Source organism: Setaria italica, chromosome IV (genome assembly GCF_000263155.2).
Source record: "Setaria italica strain Yugu1 chromosome IV, Setaria_italica_v2.0, whole genome shotgun sequence".
In the NCBI taxonomy this organism is placed as follows: Eukaryota; Viridiplantae; Streptophyta; class Magnoliopsida; order Poales; family Poaceae; genus Setaria; species Setaria italica.
This window is the reverse complement of record NC_028453.1, coordinates 34,495,726-34,503,316: the sequence shown is the minus strand read 5'-3', so window position 1 is coordinate 34,503,316 and position 7,591 is coordinate 34,495,726.

Below are 7,591 nucleotides of genomic sequence, written 5' to 3'. Positions count from 1 at the left end.
GAGTTTCCATCGAATACGCGCGTAGACTAGAGAACGATTCCTCCAAGTCAGCAATGAGTCCCTCCCAGTTTTTTGTTTAGACGATGACATCGTCAACATAAGCTTCGACATCGCGGTGAAGTTGCTTTTCGAAGCACATCTGTATGGCTCTTTGGTAAGTTGCCCCTGCATTTTTTTAGTCAGAAGGTCATTGTTTTGTAGCAAAAAGCTCCGAACGGCGTGATGAATGCTGTTTTGGCTTGATCCTCCTCTTTGAGGCTTATCTGGTGATAGCCGGAGTAGCAGTCGAGAAAGCACAATAAAGCGCACCGGTGGGGGGGGGGGGGTTCGCGCGGGTCGTCGCATGCATGCATCGCAGGCACGGGTGGCGCCGCCCGGTGGTGTTCCTCTCCGCCGCGCGGGGCGTGCAGGTTTCTGGCTTCGGTAGAATGATAGTATGATTGAACGTGTACTTGTCGATGGTGACGACGATCGACTGACGACCGCTGATGATGAGACCTGCGAATGATAGTGAACGAAGGGTCGCTGTCACTCGCTGGTCTGGTCGCCGCCGTGACTGATCGCTCGTCGGACTTTCCGAGGCTGTATTTCGATCTGAAGATCGGCATGCGGTGGTGCGCCGACGGTAGACGCCCGCGATATGGAGGAAAGTTGGGAGAAACGAATTATTCAAACGAACGAGAAGAACGTCCAGAAAACGAGCTGGAAGCCGACGCAAAAGCAGAAGTGGCTGACGCTCAGTGTTGACCCGCCAGTTAATGCAGCAGCGAGCGACGACGCGGGAACGGCGCGTGATCGAGGGGGGCGGGATGGACCCGGCCGGCCGCTAATCCCGATGGGGGTGACGGCAGTGACATGACGCCAGTACTCCACGATTAGTCCGGGTTCGTTGCGACAGCCGTTGAAAAATTCTGTCGCTTCTGCAGTGTAGAGTGCAGACCGAGTTAGTTCTACCCCCAAGTCGATGCTGATGAGAGAGAGTGGTCTCAGAAAAAGAAAGTCGATGCTGAACGCGACGGGTTGCGGCCTTTCGGTTTCTAGTTGCTGCTCGTACAAGTCAATGCTGGGGAGAAACTCTTGGCGCGCGTCACATTCCGCGACTGATCGATCGACGAATGAGTATTTACGTCGTTGATGCATGGAAAATAACAATGTGCAAGAATAGTTAATGACACACAACGATAAAATTAAAGAATGTACTGATATGATGATAAGGAGCGTCGTACGTCGTCACCTTCGTTTCTAGGTCTAGTAGTCACTTGTTACCCCAAAGAATTAATGTTTACTAGAGATGTTTTGTTTAGAAAAGAAGATAGAGTAGACTGCTAGCAAAGGGCTCTCTTGCATTCAAACAGCTACCTAACAACGTGTACCAGCCACTATAGGAGGAGATCGACGAAGTTTATTAGTTGTTTGCAAAAGCTACTCTTATCTTATACATCGATCCAGATCTCCGACTCGACTACTACAGGACGCTACGGCATTAGAACGCAGAGTAGGTTGCTAAAAGACGGACGGTCCCAAGACATACGAGCATGCATGCCGGCGCCAGCAAAACACCAAGCGTCCAAGCCTGACCCGCCGTGGAGTAGTAGTAGTAGAAGCTAGCAGCAGTGCACGGAAAAGGCGCACGTCCTCGATCGCATTGGCGCTGCGACTCGCCAGATCGATCACTGGTCCATCCATCCAGGCATCAATATGATTGACAGGCGGCAGGCTAGAGCACTGTGCCCGGCCACTGTACATGCAGTGCAAAGGAAGAGTACCGCAGCGTGGCGCCACTGGCACTGCAACAAAGGAACACTCATCAGCAACGAGGCTTTTATAACACGCGCTGGCCTTTTTTCACTGATCAAAAGCTCGCTCACCGCGCGTCAGTGCTCATCCGGCGCCCGTGCCGTGCATGCATCCCATGCAAATATGCAATTCAGCACGATGTGCAGGTGCAGCAATGCAGGAAGCACGACGAGATATAGGTGACTTTCGGATATATTTTTTTTCGAGCGACTCTCATATTAGCTGCCACTAGTACAGAAAATGTCTTCCGCGCCGGCAATATCACGCCGGTTAAGGTAAAGATTTCAGCGCCGCAATATCACCGCTGCAGAAGGATTTTCACCACCTGGTTGGAAGTGACCGAGCTCGGTGGCCACTGGAGAGGGCGGTGAAAACCGTTGTAAAAATAGTTTCCGCTGCTGGTTTGTAACATGAACCGCTGGTGATAATCGTCCGGCATTAAACGCCCTTCCCCTTTCTTCTCCAACCTAACGCCCACCACCACTCCTCCACCATTGTTGCCATTTTTCTCAATTTTGATCATGGAAACTTAAGAATTTTGAAGGATACGCATCACCAACTTGTTTCAATTTTTTTTGAATGATTTGTTATTTTCTAACGATTAAATGAGTTTCTAGGTACTTATTCTCAGTAAGTCCAATTTGAACTACAGTATGTAAAATAATTCTTAAAAAATCCTATAGAAATAGTATGTAAGGACACGTGTCCTAGATAGGATCATATCCTAAAAAAATATGAAAGAGTCAAAGGTTTGCTATGGATAATCGTCACTTATATTTATAGATATACTGGTAATAATAATAATAATACCTAAAAGTGCTCGAAAATTCATGTAAATCTGCATGGAGTCATTTTTGTTTCAGCGTGCATGAACATCTTGTGTATTAATTGGCAAGGCATCGTTCAGTTGTTTGTTTCAGCGTGCATGAACATCTTGTGTATTAATTGGCAAGGCATTGTTCAGTTGTAATAACATGCAGCAAAGCTAGGCCTCTTATCAAAAAAAGCTAGGCCTCTCTCCTCTGGAGGTTATCCAATCATTCTATTCTACAACTGGTTTTAGCTTAGGTAGGTCACAAAGAAGTGCTATACATGTACAAGATGGGCAGCGGTGTTTCCTCGGCATGTGTACTTCAATTGCTATGGTTCCAAAAGGACTTAGAGAGGCATGTGCTACTGTAGAAATAGGACAAGTTCTTTGTTTCGTCCTGGGCGTAGCATTCGCTGCAAGTCTCCGCAACAGTGCTTCCTATCCATAGAATAGGGAGGGAGCCCATGTGACTTAATTCTGTAATAATGCATTGCCAAGACTCAAGACTCACAACAATGTAGTATGCTCAGCAAATCTTACGCTACTGGAAAACTCAGTATTGGTCCTAACTTTTAGTACCGGTTGGTTTTTGACCCGGTACTAATATGAGCATTAGTACTAGGTCTAACGGTTAGTTCTTTAGGAGCCCCCGTGATCCCCTTTAGTACCGGTTGGGAGCTCCAATCGGTAACCCATTAGTACCGGGTGGAGCCTCCACCCTGTGCCTGAGGGCTTTTAGTACTGGGAGAAGGCTCCACCCAGTACTAATGGGTGACCTTTAGTACTGGTTGGAGCCCCCAACCGGTACTAACTTCCCTCCTATAAATTAGACGTCTTCTTCCTCCTACCTGAGCCATTTCCTCCAGCTCGGGCTCCATCCATTCATGGTGAAATAGGGGAGGTGCTGCCGGATTTTTGACCATTTTGCGGGGATTTCACTCATTCAAGTGTTCTAAAGGTTAGAAACTTCATCCTCCCTTGATACATGGTTAGTATATTAAGTTTTATGTTTTAGGGCTAGAGTAATTTGTGATTTTTAGAATAAGGTACAATGGAGAAAATTTTCATTTATATGCATGTGTTATTTAGAGCTCATATTTGTGATTTTTAGAATAAACTACAATTTTTTGGATGCTATGTTTTGTATTAGTCAAAGAAAAAATTGATATGAGGTTAGAGGAATATTTTCATAGTTTAGTCCTTTACAAATATGAGCTAAAGGCCCCCTTTAGTACAGGGTGGGTGATAGGCCTTTAGTACCGGGTGAAGGCTACACCCTGTACTAGGGGGATAAAACCCCATCGTCTTCCTCCCTCATTCCCCAGACACTTAGCCACTCCTCGTCCCCGCCGTCATCCCCGCGCCACGCCGCCGCACTGTTGTCCCTGCGCCGTCGTCCTCGTGCCACGCCGCCGTGCCGTCGTCCCCACGGACACACCTGCGTCGCGCCGCCACCGTCCCCTCCCCCGGCCAAATCGTCCACCGCCGCCGCCCCGTCCTCCACGCCGCCATCATCCCCATTGTTGCGCGCCCCTACGCCGCATGCCCCGATGCCGCGGCGCACCCCACGACCCCCGACCCTGTTGGCCCGTCGCCGGCGCCAGGCGCCGCACTGTACGTCTATACATCCCCACCCCATCGCGCCTCCGCCTCCTTCTCCGACGCCCCGCACTCCCAACGCCAGCACCGATGATCCTGACGCCGCACGCCCCTACTCCACCGACGCGGCATGCCACCTCCTTTCCAAACCGGCTGCCGCTGCCTTCTTCGCCGCCCGACGCCAGCCCTCCACCGACGCCGCGCACCCCTCCTCCACCGGCCACCACCCCATCTCCACCGACGTCGGACGCCCTCCTCCAGCACCCACCATCCCTCACACACGGTCGCGGGCGACGACTCTGCTGACGTCAGCCCGCGGCCGCGCTGACGTCATCCTTTTTTTAAAATTTCTTCAATTTTAGGATTTAGGTGCCACACCCTGAAAATTTTGGATTTCAGGATGTGATTAAAAAGAATAATTGAACATTGATTTTCTCACAATTTAAAAAAATCCTACATTTATTTTCTAACAGGAAATGTAGTATAGAAAAAATAATTGGTTGTTTTTCTAATTAAATAGTGTTGTTCTTTGTGTGTGCATTCATGCCGATGCATTCTGGTGTTTCATGAGTGCGAAAGTTTCAAAAATATGTTTAGACGATGATTAGGTTCTTCTAAGAATTTTCCAGATTTTCTGGGATTTATTCTCATTTTTTAGAGCTAAATCTAATTTTTGGAAGGTTCTAGAATTTATTTGAGAAGATCCAAACATTTTATTTGGACTCCTTCTGTCCCATTCTATCCCTAGGAATTTTTCCTGGAACTTTTACGATTTTTGAGTATTTTTCGTGAATTAAATGAATTATCTGGATTTTTTTTCTAGATTTATCTTTACACGCGGAATTATTTCTCAAAAAAGAAACCTATCCTATCCTTTTGGGCCGAGCCCGTGGGCTCAACCCACTCTGGCCGCCTCCCGATCCATACGGCCCGCCGCCTGAAAAAAAACCTATCTTATCCATCCGGCGGCGTTAGACCTTGGGCCGGCCATGGCCTGCCATGGCCACCGCCGCCACCGGCCTTGGCGTGCGTGCCAAGCCGTGGCCGCCTTGCGCCGCTATAAAGCCACTGCCCGAGCTTGCGCACGTCCCTGCTCGCCATCCATGCACCACCACCTTGCCTCCGCAGCGCTACCGCCTCCAAAGGCAGCCGGAGCCGAGCGCCGCCGTCGAGATTGGCTGCTCCATTTCACTGAAGCCGCTGCTTGTCGGAGCAAGTCGCCGGTGCCACGAGTTCTGCCAGAAAAGCTGCAGCTCCACCACATCTCGTTGTCCCCCATCCATGGCTTGAGCGCCGGTGTTGGCAATGAGATCAAGCTAGCCGCTGTCGACTGCCGCTAGCCAAATTCTGGCTGGAGCACCACATCCCGCCCATAGGTGAGCACCCCTACAAGCTCCCCTCTACCTCCTCTACCCCTTGCGCCACCTCGCTTGAGTCCCTAGCCGCCAGAGCACCAGCGAGCCAGCCAGTTAGAGCCGCCGCAAGCCATGGGAGGAAGATGGCCCAATGATTGCAGATAGGCCCCTGGCCAAGTCTGTAATTATTTATCTTTTTCTTTGTGTCTTGGTGTAGTTGCATATAAGCCCCTGAATAGATTAGATCTTTTCAACCTAGCCCAAGCCATGATCTTTAACAGATCTAACCCTATCCTTTGGGCTTTTTGCGAGCACTATTAACTATGTCTTGCATATCTTCTTTGGTAACGCTTCAGATCTATCGTTAATTCTGTATAGGTCCTTTCAACCTTGTTTAGCTCATAGATTACATGTTTTAGCTCCGGTTTACCTCATTCTTATTACGTTAGATTTATATCAACTTAAATTACGCATTAGAAGCAATGTTGATCATATTCTTCATTTTGTAATTTGTTCAAAATATTAATATGATTAAGTACTTATATACTTGCTTTTCTAATTAAAATCTAATTAGAGTTCAACCCCTCGTTTTCATAACAAACGTAAATTTGGTTAATGTTAATTTAAAAATTCTTCCAATTAAAAGCTAATTAGAGATATACCTCGATTTTTTATAAATTAAACTTAAATTGATTAATGCTTATTCAATTTATTTTATAAATAAAAGCTACATAAGTTATATCTCGGGTTTTCATAATTAAATGTTAATTTAACTAATATGAATATAAATGTGTTTTTAAATTAAATTTGGTTAGTTAAACACGAAGCATAACGTATGCGCTCAGATGTTCCCACATATGATACCTTTTCCAAATTAAATGTTTAAAGTGGTATAAACTATACATGAACATTTGTAACTAAAATTTGACTAAGCTTTATTTCGTATTTTCAAAAATATAAATATAAATATAATATGAGTTAATTTGAACATGGGATATTTCTCCAAAATATCACCCACTTTTATTTCTACATTTAAAATGTATGAAGCACATAGTTTCTTTTCTTTTATGAACCCAAATTTTTTGATAGTGTATCTTCTCAACCGAAGTTTTGTTCTAGTCAGTTCTTGCTGTGTTAATCCTCTAATCATAAGCTATAGTTTAGCAACATTGTTTCACCATGTTTCGTGTTTTTGAAAATAAATAGGGTACTAATTTTGATTAATACTTATTTACTTAGTTTTTTCTAATTAAAAGCAAATTAGGTTTATACATCGATTTCTTTAAGCAAATGTTAAAATGATTAATATCAATGTGAATGAGTTTCTAATTATAATTTGTCTAGCTCGAGGCGACATATAAAGATATCAATTAGGTGCTATTACATAAAGTTTATTTTCCAAAGTTAAATATTTAAATGGGATAATTTATACATGAATATTTATTTATATAAATAAAAGTTGACTAGATTTTACATCGTCTTTTCATATACAAATATAATTTGAATTAACTCTAACTTAGGGTATTTTCTAAAAGTATCCTTTACATGTGTTTTCTAAATAAAAATAAATGCAGCATATAGCTCTTGTCTTTCCTTTACCACCAAAGTTTCTCCGATAGATGTATGTTTTCAACGATAGCATTATTCTTAGTGTTTCTCGCGCCTTCGTGATCCTAGAATCGATCCCTATCCTTTAGTACGTTCTTTTAAAGTTTTTCTTTTGTTTTGGTATATTGTTTTGCTTGTATGTTTGTGCCGGTGATTGCTTCAAGTAGAAGGATCGTTGTTCGAAACATTTGACGATTAAGAGTTTCAAGAGAGTAAGAGCTGAAGAGCAGTAAGAGTAACTTTTCTTTGGGGAAAGGCAAGTGTCCCTAACCATCCTTCTATCTATGCTCATTTTACAAGAATACCATGTATTAATTGGAATATGGAGTGACCACCCAGGAAAACAGTGCAATCACAAGGACTATATGTCTCTAGTCTTGGCTAATTAATTAGAGACTCTAGTTTGAAGCGGTCTTACCGA